This window comes from Lagenorhynchus albirostris, chromosome 14 (assembly GCF_949774975.1).
Source record: "Lagenorhynchus albirostris chromosome 14, mLagAlb1.1, whole genome shotgun sequence".
Taxonomy (NCBI): Eukaryota; Metazoa; Chordata; class Mammalia; order Artiodactyla; family Delphinidae; genus Lagenorhynchus; species Lagenorhynchus albirostris.
Genome location: NC_083108.1, coordinates 4,299,579 through 4,316,942, shown reverse-complemented (window position 1 = coordinate 4,316,942; position 17,364 = coordinate 4,299,579). Strand labels below are relative to the sequence as shown.

Genomic DNA, 17,364 nt, shown 5'->3' with positions numbered 1-17,364 from the left:
GGTCCAGCGGGGGCTTTTTAAACACCTAGGGCGTTTTCGGCTTTTATTGCCCAACTGGCCGGCCACCACACTCGGTGCTCTGCCTCCCCTTTAGTATCGGAACTCGGCTCGTGGCTCCCTGCGGCCCGTGACTCCGAGGATCCTTTCTTGGAGTCCACCGACAGACTGTCTTCAACATCTAGGGTTGCGCACGCGCCTGGCCCAGCAGAGAAACCGTGTCACCGTAGACGGCCGCCTAGAAGCGCCGGGCACCGTTCGGGGCCCGGAAGGCCCAGGGCAGCGGCCGCTCGCCCCGCGCCGCCCTCTGCGCTCACGCGCCGCCCTCAGGGGTCCTCTACGGCGGGCGGGCGGGGGACGGGGTGGGGTGAGGAGACATGGGACACGGAAGGGAAGAATGTCCAGAGAAATCCGCTTGGGGACTCTCCCCAAACCCCACTTGGCCCTCCGGCTCAGACATTTCCAGCCGGACGCATCTCCCCTTCCTTAGATTGTCTTCTTTGGCTTTCCGTTTTCCTCTCTTGCGGAGGGGCGGAACTTCCGGTCCCATCTCCTAGCAACTTCCGGCGAGAGCTGACAGACAAAAAAAAAAACAAGAGGCACATAGGTGCCCCGGTCAGTCGGGACAGAAAAAGGGAACTCGACGTGGGTTTTACTAATCCAGTTCCAGGATCCTGGTTTTTGGTCATGGTGTCCGGTGCGCAGTCCACGAAGGAGTCGGCCTGAAGACCGCCGGAAGTCGCTCAGCGGAGAGACAGGAAGTCCCGCCCCTTCCTCCCAAAGGGAAGACGGTGAGCCGGAGGAGTCAGTCAGAGGGGCGAGCAGGAGGGATTCCGTCGGCAAACAGGTAAGTTATTCTCTGGCCGGGGCGGGGGGTTTGGAGGCGGGGACCGTCCAGCGTCAGCGTGGGGCCTGGGGGCGGTGGCTTGAGGGCCCGGGCCCGGGCGGCTGGGCGCCGGGAGCCCCGCCAGGGCCCTTCGCTCTTCCTCCTCCCCCCTTCCCCCCGCCTCCGCCCCTCCCCGCTCGCCGGTCCCTCCCGACGCCGCCCAGACTCACCCGACACACGCCCGCCGCCCGCGCGGCCTTGCGGCCGCCCGGGCTCCACGCCGCCAGCCGCTGCTCGCCCCGAGGCCCGACTCACACGGGCCTGGCTGTCAGGGCGGAGGCGGCGATTCCGCGCGCCCCTGCCCGCGGTCGGGCGCTTCTCACCGCCGGGCTTCCCCCGAGTGAAACGCACACGCCGAGCTGCCGCGTGTCGGTTTCTTCCGGCTGCCCGTCCCCTCCCGGTCTCTCGGAGCCGCGCCGCTGCCACCAGCGTCGGCTTCCGTTTAGGACGCCGGCCGGGCAGCGGTCTGGAGCGCTGGTGCCCGAGAGCGGCACGACAGGAAGGGAGGGTCCTAGCCGCTCGGGTTCAGCCGCTCTGCCCTGGACGGAGACCCCAGGCTGCCGCACACCAGTTTTTGCAGCAGCGGGTACCCCTCTTCCCAGCTAGCGGGCACGTACTGTGTGTGCTTGTCCGTTTTCTGGGGACCAGTCTGGTGGAGGCGGGTGGCAGGAGCGGCTGACCCCTGTCGGCTGCGTCGAGGTGGGAATAGCTTGTTTATTTTCAAGGGGGAATTCTGGAGTGGGATATATCTTGGCAGGGTTGGCATCCAGGGACACACGAGTAGGATTTATTTTATAGGTAACCATAACCCTAATGGTGACTGAGGTATAACGTTACAGCTCGTGCCCGTGGAACTAATTACGGTGTGCACCTGTTCTGCGGCGAGGTGTTAGTCCAGCTGGAACACCGTGCAGGGAAGGACGCTGATTATCTATTGACTAGAACATCATTAGGAGAGCTCATTTGATATATACGCTGTATACTTTATTTAGCACAGCAGTTTGTAGAGCAGGAATTAACCCCTTTCCACCAACTGAGACCAAGATTAAATAACTTGACCAAAGTTAACGTCCGGATTCAAATCTCAAATGTTTGTTATTCATTCTTCTTCAAGTTTGCTACATGTGAAATTACTAACTCCTAGTGTCACGTCTGGAAAACACTAAGGCGGGGACTTCCCTGGTGGTCCAGTGGGTAAGACTCTGTGCTCCCAACGCAGGGGACCCCGGGTTCGATCCCTGGTCCGGGAACTAGATACCGCATGCATGCCGCAACTAAGAAGCTGGCAAGCTGCAACTAAGAAGCGGGCATGCTGCAACGAATGATCCCTAGTGCTGCAACGAAGAAACAAACAAAACCCGCTAAGGCAAGGCTCTGTAGTAGCTAATGTCTTCTTACACGATGTGTAAGACAGTTGTGGTGATTGCTGATAGCGCAGTTGCTATTGGTGCCTTTTTTAAAAAAAAACTTGTTATCTTGGAATAATTTCAGATTTACACGAAAGCTGCAAGATAGGACAGAGTTCCACTGGTGTTTAACAAAGCAAAGTGGCTCCACTTAATAATCACTGGTTCCTGCTTCATGCCAGACACCATTTTAGTGCAGGAGAGAGTAACATATTGCCTTAGAAGATTTCAAGGTCCGTTGGAGGAGACAGATACGTAAACAAATGTAATGCCTTTTGCCAAGTGCTGAAATGGAGATACGGGAGCACAGAGGAAATGATCACTGCTGGGGCAGGAGTGGTGAGAGCTTTCAGGATATATTTGAGTGGAGATCTTAAGGGTTAATGGCTATTCACTTGATTGATGGGACATTTTCCCCAACATTCATTCTAATTAGGTTTGTTTTATTAGAGGAGAACTCTCTTCTATAAAACAGACTCTTCTATTTGATTCACCTCCCTCTCTCACAGCCCCTCTAAGAAGAGATTTGTTTCACAGGTAATACAGGTTGCGAGAAGCATCCCAGTTTATAAATCCGTGAACAGGAGGATAAATGAAAGCTGTGTAGTAATGGAAATATCTAGATCTATACATTTTTAAATTCTTTGATTTTCTTGCTTGTAAATACTTCCTGTGGTTCGATCACAGTCATTATGAGAGGTCATGGAGCACAGTTCTGCACTGTAACTTGGCGTGTTAGATCCCCACACCAGAGGGGACATTTGAGTGTCTTAGCTCTTGCTGCTATAACAAAATACCATAGCCTGGGTAGCTGAAACAACAAACATTTATTTATCACAGTTCTGGAGGTTGAGAAGTCCAAGATCAAGGTGCCGATTCCTGCTGAGGGAATCTTCCTGGCTTGCGGATAGCCACCTTCTTGCTCTGTTGTCACGTGGCAGAGAGCGAGAGAACTCTGGTCTCTCTTCCTCTTTTAAGGACACTGATCCCATCTTGGGGGCCTCACCCTCATGACCTCAGGTAAACCTACCTTCCAGAGGCCCTGTCTCTAAATACTGTCACACTGGGGAGTAGGGCTTCACCGTACGAATTTGGGATGGGGGCTGGGGGCGGGAATTATAATTCAGTCTGTAGCGTAGGTTTCTTGGAAGTTTTGTTATTATGTGGAACTCCTCCAAAATAGACTTGCTACAGAACTAAATAGGAAACTGTAAAATTAGAGTTTATATGGCTTTCACTAAAGCAAAGTTAACGCAGTTAATAAGAAATATGATTCAGAGACCAGTTGATGAAAGGGAGAAATTTTAATTGTTTCATTTTGATGAAAGAGAAATCGCTGTGATTCTCTTTTCACTTTTAGGCCTCATAGAGTTGTCCCATTTTAGAGGGCATAAGGACTGTGGCAGTGATCTATTTTCATTCTCTCATTGTCTGATGAGAGGGCTGAGCCCCCCAGAAGCTAAGTGACAAACATGTCTCAGAAATTAGTGGCAGAACAAGGATTAGAATCAGGCCCCCTGATTTATAGGCTAGGCTTTCTGCTCTTTGAAGCATCAATAGTTCTCAAATTTAAGGTGCATCAGAGCCACCTGGGGGCCTTGTGAAAACACAGATGCTGGGCATCACCCAGGGGCTCTGATTCAGCAGGCCTGCGCTGGGACTGGGAATTTGCACTCCTGACAGGTGCCTGGGTGATGTTGAAGCTGCTGGCTCTGAGGCCACACTTCGGGAACCCTGGCCTCACGTGATGTTGCCTTTGATCTCTCATAAGAGGAGAGTAAGTAAACCTCTGCAGGTTTTACCCGCCTAACCTTTTCCCTGGTACTCAGAGAATCAAGTTTTTAAATTTTGTATCACAAACAGTAATGCATAAACAACATATGATTAGATGAAAAATAAAAAAGGACTGGAAATGGAGTATTTCTCAGCGTCATTTTGGCATATTCAAGGGTAATTTTTGGAGACAATTCTAGTGGTCAGAGCCACTTACTATTGAAGGGGCTACACATGAGCTGTGAGAGCCCTCAGTCTTACCAACATTCACACTGAAAAGCGTGTCCAGGTTGATTGCTAGGTTGTATGGGAGTAAAAAGTTACTTCCATCTTTGTTTTTCTATGCTTTTCTGTGTTGTTTTGTGTACTAAAATGTTCTTTTCTTACATATCAAAATCTTATCGGGCCCAAGCACAGGTTGTATGCCTGTAATAGATATTGAAGAAATGTAAGTTGAATTAAAAAAGAGTAAGGGGGAAAGTAAGGTAGGTCATTTACCTGGAAAGTTACTCTGCTCTCTAGATGATCCCAGTCTTGGGCATTTATTGAATAATTGTCACTTATTCCAGTTTATACCTTAGTTGCAATTATTGGAATTTTTTTTAAGCATAGTTATTGGAGGAGGTAGCTAGCATATTTTTATGTTAGAGTTAATGAGCGATCCCCATACCTTTTTATCTTGCATCTTAAATGATTTTTAAAAACTTTTTACTTTGAAATAATTTTGGAATTACAAAAAAATTTCAAAAATAGTCCAGATAGTTCTATATATCTTCTAACCAGATCTCTTGGTTAACACATTATGTAACTGTAGTGCAGTTACCAAAACCGGGCAGTTGATACAATTAATCTAAAGACTTGATTTGAGTTTCACCACTGCTGTGCTTTTTCTGGTTCAGCATCCAATCCAGTATCCCACATTGCATTTAGTTATCATGCCTCTGTAGTCTCTTCCAATCTGTGACAGTTCCTTTTAGGTTTATATTCCATGACCTTGATACTTCTGAGGAGTACTGGTCAGTTATTTTGTAGAATGTTAGTGGGTTTGAATTTGTGTCATGTTCTTTCAGGATTAAATTGAGGGTTAGGCATTTTTGGCAAGAATACCACAGCGGTGAAGTTTGCCCTCAGTGCATCGCATTGGAATGCACGTGATGTAGATATATTTTATCAGTGGTGAATGTTAACTTTGACCTCTTGGTTGAGGTGATGTCTGACATATTTCTGTGCTCTAAGATTAAACATTTTCTCTTTGTAATTAATGACCCTCCTAATTTGCCTGATTTTGGTGCAAAAGTTTAAAATAAGTGAACATCTAATGTCAGAATCCTTTGAACCTGACCCTAACTGTGGAATACTTCTTATCTTGGGAGGCTTCAGTACTATTTGTTAGACTCAAACATAGCTGGAAAGGGTAGAGGTTTCACTGCTGGAAGAACAATTATTTGCTCAAGAACTTGTACTTGATCTCGGGCAGTATTCGTCTTGAATTGGCAACAGTGGAAGCTGTTTGTCTGAATTGTTTTGCTTTGGTTCTGTGACCTGTCTCACATGTGTCTTCCAGTGCACGACTTTCCATAATTGTGCTGCATTTCTTAAGAATTCTCCCTGGAGCATTTAGAAGATGGATGCACTTCAGTTCATCACCAGGCAGTTGCTCCTGGTATCCCACTGCTTACCCACTTGCTAGCCCATGGGGCTGGGGCACGTGTTTTCTTTGCTAATGGAATTGCTGGCTATATTACACATATAAATTATCTCTATTTCCGAAATGCGTGTGCCTTTAATATCCCAGCCTGAGTCAGTTGGAAGATACAAACCTGGTTTGTCTCCTCCCAGTGCCTGTAAGCTCCTTGGAGGCAGGGGACAGATCCCTCTTTCTGTTTACTCAGTAACTTGCTTGGTACCTAGCACATAGAGGCACTCAATAAATATTTATGAGTAAATAAATGTTGTTTGTGCATCTTGTTAAGTGTTTTTATAAGCTACCGGAATACCGTGATCATTTCCCCCTGTCAGTACAGCTCTGTAATCTGCACAGTATTGCAGTCTATGGATGTGCCACGGCGGCTTCATCTTTAAGCGGTACCTCACTGCTGGATACTAGTTTGTTCCCAGTTTTTTCTAATGTAAAGAGTTCCTTGGTGCATATCCTTAAACACATATTTTGTCTGGTTATTTCTTTAAGGTAAATTCTGTAAAGCGTCACTGATAGCTCAAAGAAGATACACACTTTAAGGTTTCTGATATATAATTTGTAAAATTACCCTCTTGAAAGGTTGTATAGATTTATATCCTAACCAGTACTATTGAGAATGCACATTTTCCCACACTTTCCCCAATGCTTTTTTTAAGAATAATCCAACATTTTTTTGGTATTTTTAAAGATGCTTCTTGGAGTGTGGTGAGTGGAGGTCATATTCTGACTAATTTGCTAAAACTTTCCAAGTTTTCATGTTGAAAATTTCCAGTTTTTTGTTTTCCTCAATGAGAGAGCAGAATAAACCTCAACAAAAGAGTGATTAACATCTAACCAATATTTCACTTGGGGGCACTTATTGTGTATAGTTATTGTTGGCTGTATCTGTGGCTCTTACCAAACAGCAAACTTCTTAGCAGTGGGATACATTTCTAATTCACATTATTCACCAAAATCGGCTACAGGTCAATTAAAGGCTTATATATAGAAGGCAAAACTATGAAACTTTTAGAAGACAATGTAGGGCAATAGTTGTGTTACTCTGTTAGAGGGAAAAGGTTCTTAAATTATAGAAGGTGCAAACCATAAAAGAAAGGATTGATGTGTTTGACAACCTTGATATTGACAACTTTTGTTTATTAAAAGAAACCATCAAGAAAGTGAACAGACAAGTCACAAGTGAGAATAGATCTTTTAGTACATATTACTGATAAAAGTTTAGTGTCCGGAAAGGTGAACAACTGCAAATCTATAAGAACAATAGACAAATGGGCAAAGGACCTGAATAGGCATTTCACAGAAGAGGACACGTGAATGCAGAGATGCTAACTTCATCAGTAATTAGAGAACTGCAGATTTGACCAGCATGGTATATAGTTTCATACACGCTAATTTGGCAACAGTGTAAAAATCTGACAATATCTGCTCTTCAGGAGGGTAGGAAGAGTGTAAGAGGGAGTGTAAATTGGTACAATAACTTTGGAATTAACTAGTAAAGAGGCGTGTACCCTTTGACCCAGTAATTCCACTCCTATGTCTTTATCCTAGAGTGTTGCTTCTGTGTTGTGTTCCCATCATCTCCTGGGAAGTTGTTAGAAACGCACATTTTGGGGACCCACCCTAGACCTACTGAATCAGAAACTTTGGGGATGGGCCAGCTTTCTGTTCTAGCAAACTCTCCAGGTGATTTGATGCATGCTAAAATGGGCAAACCACTGCCCCAGAGAAACTCGGGTCCATGAATGACTGGAGACATGTACAGGAATGCTCACCCTTGCACTGTTTGTAAAAGATAAACCTTGGAAGCCACGCCCATCACAGGAGAATGAATAAATTGTACTATATTCCTGTAATGAAGTACTGTGCCGTTGTGAAACCCAATGGACTTCAGTCACATGCATCACCAGGATTAGTATCAGGAACATTAACTTGAGGGAAAAAAAGCTACTTGCAGAAGAATGCATCTAGTATTTTTCCCTTTTTCTTTTTTAAGTTTAGAAACATGCAAAACAGAATTGCATATTGTTAGGAATACAGGTATGGCAAAGTAGTAAAGAAAATAGGTAAATTATAAACAAAATACAAGTTAATGGGTAGCTCTGTAACAAGAGGGAAAGTGATAGGCACACCAAGAGGGACTTCAAAGACAAGAATTTAATTTTCTTAAACTGTGATCTGTACTCAGATTTTTGTTATATTATGCTTAATGTCTTTGTACACATTAAAATTATTTTTATATCTACCAAGTATTTTAAAAACAAACTTTCCTTTTTGCAGTGTCTGTCTACACAGGGACTATTCAGTTTGTATGAAAAAAATAATGATGGGGGTGATGGTGGTCAAGATACATTCTTGTTGGACTGTGATGTAACAGTACTGTCCGGAGTAGAGATGTCAGGGAGAAGACTGGTTTCGAGGGTGCGGAGTGTGAACACCTGCTGAGCGCTCACTGCGCAGGCACACTGTGTGCTGAGTTTACACTCATCAGCTGAGGATTGAGCCACCCAGTGAACCTGGGGGGCGTGTCAGATCACTACTGCCCCATGTCACAGAGGCGGGGAGGTCCTGTGGGCACAGAGGGGGAAGAGGTGGAGGAAGTCTCTGACTCTGTCAGAGAAGGTCGGAGGAAGACAGTCGTAGACAAAGCAGAGTTGTGTCCCAGAGTGTTGTGTGTTACAGAAAGAAAGGCCAAGTCAGAGTAGGAATGGGAGTAGAGAGCAGGACTGGTGAAGGATGTATTCACCCCCATTTTCCGAGTTACTTGATTTTGCTAGGTTTGTTTTTACACCAGTGTACGTGACTTTATTATTCTAGTAAATGGCAAGTCTAGAAAGCAGAAAAAGAAATTGTATTTTGTTGTTAGTTCTAAGGATTGCATCTTCCAGTTTATTAGGAAGTGGTAGTATCATGCCATAGGATTTAGGAAATCATACTTCTTTGCTTAGGTTGCTAAAAAGGGCAACCTTTTGTATCCCATATTATGAGGACTATTTTTAAATAAACATTACTTATGCCGTAAACCTTTTTAAGCCATCGTGATGTGACAGTTGCTCCTTGAAATGAGCAAGTATAGGAAAAATAAAAAGATGGTTATAGAAGCCCTAAGTCAAGTTACACATCCTATGGAACCAAATAGTTGTACTATTTTTGTTTGATATTCGTAGTGCTAAATTTGTCTAAAGCAGAACTGTCAAGCATTTGTAATTACGTAATGTCATACTTTCTAACAGAGCCAGCCCCTCACTAAGAAGTTGACAGCCCGTGAGAGTCCTTCCATAGCAGGATGTCTGCATTTCAGACACATATAGTGCTTGTCGCAGATCCCTGATGGGCAAATGTAGAAAGTAGGCTTCTTCAAATGGGTTTTAGGTACTTCAGCTCTTCTAGTTTCAGCTGTATTTTGCTAAAGCTAGATAATCTCAGTCTTAGTGTTTTTCAGTGTGTTTGATGTTCATACTTTTGTTTTCTCTTATATGCTGTACTTTTTACTTTTTATTAAAAAACAAAATAGTTTTAAATAAAAAGTAAGGTAATAAGAAGCCTCCTTGGGAAAAGACATTGCTTAACACAGTTGGAGTAGTACCAGGTTACATCATCCAATGTAACCAAAGCCTAGCTTGCTTGTCAGTTACTAAATATAATGGAAACTTTGTGGTTTAAACCTAGAACAAGCAACAAACCACTTCTTTCCAAGGGTACAATTCATTTGTGAATTACTGTGAATTAAGGATCAAAATTTGATGTATAATTATTGGATCAGTTATTAAAGAATGGGGAATCACAGTTATACGAGTGCATAAAATTATAAAACTGTTAGAATTTAACCTAAGGTGTAATGTACGTTTAAAAATAGCCTAGAAAATTTAGATCATTCAGAGTGGTAGTAGAAATTATAGTCTTTCAGAAAATGAGATCAAATGACTTTCATTAAGAATCTTCAGGGTCCATAATCTGGTTTCCTGTAGGGGTAGTGTTTAAAACCCTAGGGTTTCAGGGTGGTAGATTGAGACAGTGTTTGCTGAAAGTCACATTCAGAATACTGTTGTGTGGCCAGTTGTTATGTAGGCAAATGAGTTCGGAATCTGGTGTGATGGCCCTGTTTAGTGCAGTACATTTTTCTCCTTCCTGATTCACCTTTCTTCCTCCCCCTTTTTTCCCTCTCCTCCTCTGCACCTCATCTCTGTCTGGTAGGTGTATGTTAAGTATATATTGGTTTTTTTTGAGGTTGGGAGGGACTTTTATCCAGTGCATCCCAAATCTGGCTCATCGGAATCAAACAGGGAGCTCTTTAGAACTACAGGCTTTGGTCCCCACCTCAGACTTTCTTAATCGGAATCTGTCCACGTGTAGGTCCAAGGGATTCATGTTTTGATGATTAGCTAAATTTGTCAAATGACTGACATTGTGTATAATTCCCTTGTTTTACAAATGTGGAAGTAGTAGCTCTTAGTAGGCTCTTCCAGGGGCAGTTGCATTTCTCAAAACAGGTCTTGGTAAGTCTTATAAAGATTAAAAGCCTTCATTAATGGTAGAATGACAAGTAGTGTGATAATTTTTGGATTGGTGTGTGGCAGAGCTGGCTGGCTGTCCACCTAAATCAGTTCTTCCCTTCCGCAAGGGACGATTGCACAACTCTAGGTGACATTTTTCAGATTTCTTTTCAGTGAAGCAGGAATTAGTGGAAGTGGTAGGTGCCACTTTTGAGCCAAGGCTTTTAAAGAAGCAAATGCTCTGCCTCTTTCACGCTTGCTTTCGTCTTCTGTTAGCTGGATGCAGAGAATGAGGAAGCTCTGAGTCAGCATCAAGTTGGAAAGAGCCAGGATTCCTGAATCAGCTGGGAGCCCACTGCCTGCAGACCTGGAACACCTGCCTTGGGAGTTTACAGGAGCGAGATAGGAACTTGTGTTTGAGCCCTTTTCAGGTCCACTTATTATAGCAGTTATGGAATTAGGGCATTAACTTCTTGTTAGGGTGATTCTAGCCACTGTACCCACATCTGAAGGAAAGGCAGTTTATGAATATGTAGAAAATTAGTATTCTGCAGTCTTTCTTCTCCACATATATAATTCTCTTATCTATTCCTCAGACTGCAGAAGCGTAATGTTACAGAGTTAGAACATTTTGTTAGGCCGCAGTGTTTTCTTAAAGGTATAATCTGAGGTAGCCAGAACTCGTGTGAAAATTAATAAGTGAAGACTTGTGATGCCAGCTATGAAGGGTTGCCTGCCACGGGGAAGGGAGGGATTTTCAGAACACTCTTATTTACAGATGGATTTCGAGTTGAGAATTCTTATCTATTTTTATTGACTTCTTAGAATTTATACAAAAAATTAGTAAATAAATAAGGTATGAATGTAGAGTTTTCCACACTTTAGTCATTTATTTACTCCTTCATTGTTTTTGCTATATTTTACTCCACAGTATTTTACCTCACTTTTTATTTTTTAAATTTAGCCTTGTCATAAGAAGTAATGTATGTGGAGTCATGGGTTGGTATGTTATTTTTTTCCCCTAATATTCATGCTAATAATACACACTTATTTAAAAGTCCTTACTTGTGGCACATAACTTTATTTTAAATGCCAGTAGTGTATTTCTGTCATACTTGGGAAATACTGTTCACATGATGAATACTATTTTAGTGTCTTCAGTGCTTAATCCATAACATTCTTATTGATTGATTGATTGATTGATTGCCATGCTGAGTGGCTTGTGGGATCTCAGTCCCCAACCAGGGATTGAACCCGGGGGTAGGGCAGTGAAACTGCCAAATCCTAACTGCTGGCCCACCAGGGAGCTCCCCACAACATTCTAGTAGAAGTAACTGCAGTCACCTGGAAACTAGCAGACCAGCTATGTCTAGTGGGACTCTGGGTACAGTGTTTTCCTACTCACACTATAGACTGTTATCAGTACTCTCTTTGCTACTGGAAATAGTTATTAGCATCCTTAAATCTAATCACATTAGAGAGCCATTTCCAGAAACCTCAGTTCCAATTCAAGGGAAAATCCTATTCCTCTAGAACCACTCTCAGTATCAAAATCTATATCAGTCAGGATTCCCTAGAGAATCAACAGGATGTAAACAAATATATATGAGGAGATTTTTTTATAGGAGTTGGCTAATGCGGATATGGAGGCCTAGAAGTCCCACATTCTTATTTCTGCAGGCTCGAGAAACAGGAAAGCTGGTGATATAATTCAGTCTGAGTTTGATGGCTCAAAAACCGGGAATGCTGATGTCTGAGGGCAGGAGAAAGTGGACGTCCCAACTCAAGGAAAACAGCAAATTGGACCTTCCTCCACCTCTCCACCGTCTTGCTCTATTCATGCCCTCAACAAATTGGGTGTTGCCAGCCCACACTGGTGAGGGCGGACATTTTTTATTCAGTCTACCATTCAAACGCTTATCCCTTCCAGAAACACCCTCGCAGATGGACGCGGAAATAAATAATATTTTACTGGCTGTCTGTGCATGCCTTAGCCTCACACATACAGTTAACCATCACAGTACTTTCGGTCAGCTGACCTAGCATGCCTTTAGTGGCACGTTTTCCTGCCACCATAGGATCCAGTCTGAGAACACATAGCACGTTTAGTTGTCACGTCTCCTTAGCCTCCTTTAATCTGGAACATTTCCATAGTCTGTCTTTGTCTTTTATGACATTGACATTTGTGAAGAATGCAGTCCTCCCACATTTTTTTTTGTCTTCAAATAAAACATTCCTCACTCTGTGTTGTGTGCTGTTTCCTCTTAATTAGCTGCAGGTTCGGCATTCTCAGCTGCAGTGATGCACAGGTGTCCTGTCCTCCTCAGGGTGTTATATCTGCAAGCATCCCATGTCCGCCTTCATTGAGGATGTTAATTTGATCACCCCTGGCAAGGCGTAGCTGAGTTATCCACCGTATAATTACTGAATTTTTTTTCTTCCCTTGCAGCAAATAAGCAGTTTGTAGGGAGATGGTTTAATGCCATTCAGACATTTTGCACATCAAAATTGCTCCCCTAGAACTGGCATCCATTGATAGTTCTTGCCCGATAGTCTCTGTCAGTATGATTTTCTATCCCCTCACTCCCTCCACATTTACCAGTTGGCCCTCAGCATTCTGCTGTAACCTTTGCCCTGTCAGCCCGTCCATTTGTGTGTCTAATCAGTCTCTCTGTCTGTGTCCCTCTCTCCCAGACGTCAGTATGGACTTCTTCATACCTGCTTTTAATGGTTTACTGGCACTAACGACTGGGGCGCTCACGTTGTCCCAGATTTAGTCAGTAGGCACCTCTTCAAGCTGACTGCTGTGTCTTTGTCCCAACATTTTCTAAAAGCATTTCTCCCCGCTTCGTGACATGATGAGATTCTTCAGGCTCATGGTGTACTGACCCTGCCCCCGGCCTAGAACCTGCCATTCCTTGAGGAACCGGGTTCTGTTAGTGAGGAGGTATCGGAGGCCGAGATGGGGGTTCCAGCTGTGCTTGTTGTTGGTCCCCCTCCTCCTCTCTTGAGCTTAGTGGGCGGTCCGATGGCCCTAGGGATATTTCTTGGTGTCCCTGGGTGTTTGACCAAAATTAGACCCCAAACATCTCTGACTTTTACAAGTCACCCCTTGAATTTACTTTTATTTGTAAGATTTTGATGCTCAGTTTAGTCTTAGAACCATAATCATAAATGTATTTCTACCTGAGGGCTTGCTCTTCCCGTCTTGAGAGGAGTTATCATTTTCCGTTACTTACCATGTGTAGAGACTTTTTTTAAGCTTCCCCCTTAATTTCCTCTCCCCACAAAGTAATATATCTAGGAAAGAGTATAGGAAAAAGCCAGGAAGAAGAAGAAAAAATTAACTATAATTTCATCACCCAGAGGAAAATAAAAACTATTAACCTTATTAGATAATTGGACTTGGTTAGAACTATATCCATTTTTAAAATTTAGTACTGAAGTTTTCTCTTTTCTAAATATACTTTCTTAACACTCATATCTTTGATACCTAATAATTTATATTCCAGAAATCTTGAGGCTTGATAGTTTTATATCATGTGTTAGCTTATCGACATTTGGAGTTAGTGTTTTCCAGATTTCTTCCAAAATTAGTAGTTTTAGTCTATTTTCCTTGCCGTTCTTTGATTAGCCATGGTATTAATCCATCTCTTCAGTGGACCTGAGGAATCTGTTAAAGCAAGAACAGTATGGAACGTGTCTTTAGCTGGTTTTTTTTTTGTTATTTTTCCTCCATTTTTACGTTTTGGAAATAGCCTTTTTCTTCGTAGTATTCCTGCTGGAATGAAAAACATCCATTCTTTTTTCTACTGGTTGAGTGTTCAACTTTTTTTTTATTGTCACTGAGGGATTTTCTCATGGAATTTAGAAATCTTAGTCACCTCTCACTTCGCAGATGAGGAAACTGAGGCTCAGAAAAGTTAACTGTTTGCCATGTGTCCTGCAGTGTATTGTTGGAATAATTGGGCCTCCTTACTTGTACATTAATGTTCCTTTTCACTAGTGCTTAACATGTTCAGTGTCAATGCATTGTGTTTCTTTAATTTTTTTCTCCTCGTTCTCTTCCCTTCCTCAGCATTCGTATGCTTTGTGCTTCATTTTCTTGCCTTTTGAAAAAGATGAAAGGAAAATTTAAGGAAAGTATACTAACTTTTATTATGGGATGCTTTTTTTTATGGCTGCATTATAAATTCTTGAAAATAAAGGGTCTAATGGAAACACTTAATGAGAAAGCAGGGGCTCTATCACATGTACCTCTCCCCCACCCTGCCTTTTAGTGAATAGACTATTTAAACTAAATTAAGTAAAGGATATAAATTCTGTTGTTTCAGTTTTAATATTTCATGACTGATTTTATAGATGAAATTATGTTTTACAATAAATAGGAAGAAGAATTTATACAGCCTGTTCTATTTGATGTGAAACAGCAAATCCCATTTCTCTTTAGCTGTAAAGAAAATTCATGATAATGTCTTTAGTTGTAAGAGATGGTTTCATTGTGATTAGCTATACTGATAATAAAACAAGCTTTTCATATGGCATAAGATACAAACGATCCTGTGTCTGCTTTCAATGGCATTGAATTTTTTCATTTTCTACTTTACTCATAGAATCTTCATTCCTTTTATTATTTTATTCCAATAAGAATTTCCTTTCTTAAAAAAATCAAAACAGTTAGAAATACTAGCAAAACATTGATATTAAAAATACTTTTTGAAAGGAGATATATTAAATACCACAAAAGGTACATTTGTCAGAGATGGTTGATATAAGATAGTCATAAAATTAACTTTATTACGGGATCAATTAACGTATTTGGAAAATAGTACTTGAAGTGTAGGAAGATTTAAAAAAAAGAAATAGGTAAGAAGGCTGAGCTAACTTTACAGTTTATTTTTGTCCTGTGATTTGTTTTTTTATTAGTATTAATACATCTTCACAAGTAGTGTTGGAAAGGTGGCAATCTTTGATGAAGGGATGATGACCTATTTATTCTGTTATGGTTACCATGGTTTGATCCCTTTTAGTATGACTTTTTCGTGATTGTTTTAGCTCTCACTTAGGCACTAAAGAAATATTCTAATTTTTAACTTGCACACAGGATCAAATTGGATATTTGAAATAGACCGTGGGTACCCCTGGAATAGAAACAATATTCTATTCTGACTTGAGTGAGAATTTTTTTCTCCATCTGATAGTTTTACTTTACTCTGACCATTTGGGCTTAGGAGCACATAGTTCTAGCCTGCTTGTCTTCAGTGCATCCTTGGACTGGCTGGGGAAGGTTCTTTTTAGGATTAAGCTGGACATGGCATGTGAGATGCTTTGGAGGTGAAGCTTAACCAGGTACAGGTCCTGTGGCCGGAGACCCCTACATCTCCTGAGCTTGGATGCCTCCTGCCAGGGGAAGGTGTGGGAGTTACGCAGTCTGGGGGCCAGGATTGCGGCCTGTTCAGCCCCGATGATGACTTGTGGCTGTCCATGGGTTTACTGCATGGGCCGCCTCCTCAGGTTTGGGGAATGTTAGGTTGTAGGCTGCTACCAACTCGACTCTAGCAGGGCTTGTAAGAAGGAAAAGCCTCCTCCAAAATGAGCAGGTCTTTCAGAAATATTAGGACTTTTCTTTTATTCCATACAAATCTAAATTTAAAATTCCACCTTATCTCTTTAATAACTCTTGATTTTATTACACCACTTTTTCACTGTAAGCTATATAAGATCTGATTTTGGTAGTGGGAGAGGCATCAATGTAAATGTCAGTTTCTTAAGTTCTAAAATCTTATGGAAGTTTGTTAGGAATTCTGCCCTCGATATGCATTTCGGAGTATACTTCACTTAACATTTACTGACCTCCTCCTGTGTAGCTTAATACTCTTTTGCTAGTACAGAAGATTCCTGTTAAAGGTTGGAGCATATAGGAAAGGAAATTATGTATAAACTACATATAAAGGAGGGGTGAACTTGAGCCGGTCTGTTCCTGGCAGGGTGTAAAGGGAGAGAACAGGCATTATATTAGCAGTCCAGTGCTATGTAACAAATTACGTCAAAACATGGGGCTTCAAGCCAGTTTCTGCGGCCAGGGATTTGGGAGTGGGCTCACCTGGGTGGCTGTGCGCCAGGTCTCTCGTGGGCCGCCGTCCCTGAAGTGCCTGAAGGCTCTCCTGGGGCTGGAGGAGCTGCTCCCTCGTCGCTGTCGTCAGAGTTCTTCTGGCTCTTGGTAGTGAAGCTTCAGTCCCTCGCCACCTCCTGGAGCCTCCATTGTGGGCTGCAGGGGTGCTGTCCCGCTTCCCCAACAGGGTACCATCAAGGGAAGGGGGAAGGCCCGAAGCATGGTGGGGCACCCTCACTCCCGCTATTTCTGTCCCTTCTAGGCAGGCCATCAGGCCAGCCTACACCAAGGTGAGGGCTAGCCCCACCCTTTACCGGGAGCGTCAGAGAATTCTGTGGACTCCTTTTGAACCACCACAGGCATTTTCCTGGGTGGGGAGAAGCACAGGTTCACACACATAGCTGAGGAGAGCATTGCAGCCAGTTCTTGGGACAGTGAGGAGGTGGGCTTTAGTGGACCCAGGATTCACATGCCAGTCCCATTGCAGATGAACCACAACTATGTTACACATCCATTTGTGGTAGATTGCCTCCAGTGTTATCTAGTAAATGGCTTTTAGGGTGTTAACATTATACTCTTTTGTCATGGAAGAAATTATTCAACTTGTGAGCATTTTCATAGAAAAGTGGTTTTATTTTTTGGGGGGTAGGATCAGATGCTTTGTTTTGTGGTCTCTGTTAGGCATTGATGCTTCTGATGGGAGAGTTTGGTGAGAGGAGGATTACATAAAGTAAAGTACCCTTTTAATTACCCTTATGTTATGCACTTGGTGTTTGTAAGGACAACTGATGCTTCAGAGTTTCTCATTAGCAGCCTCTCCATAGGGATGTGGTGGTACTGTATTAAGTTAGTGATAGTATAATGGTAAGAGACGTATTTTCAATCAAAAGTCCAGTTGAAATGGTAGATTAAGAAAGACATCTGAGTAGTCCGCTAATTTCCCTTTATTCTTGTCTCAGCTGTCGCCACTGCACATCATAATAGGCTTGTAGGGCGTTTTA

The 17,364-nt window shown here is 42.7% G+C and overlaps 1 protein-coding gene across 1 annotated transcript in view; it reads left to right on the top strand.

The window, feature by feature from the left end:
- The first annotated feature begins 605 nt into the window (after positions 1-605).
- ZNF407 (zinc finger protein 407) overlaps positions 606-17,364 on the top strand; it is a 425,669-nt gene continuing 408,910 nt past the window's right edge. Inside the window, exon 1 of the mRNA XM_060122030.1 lies at positions 606-844. The gene's annotated coding sequence lies outside the window, so the exon portion shown is untranslated. The remainder of the gene's footprint in view (positions 845-17,364) is intronic.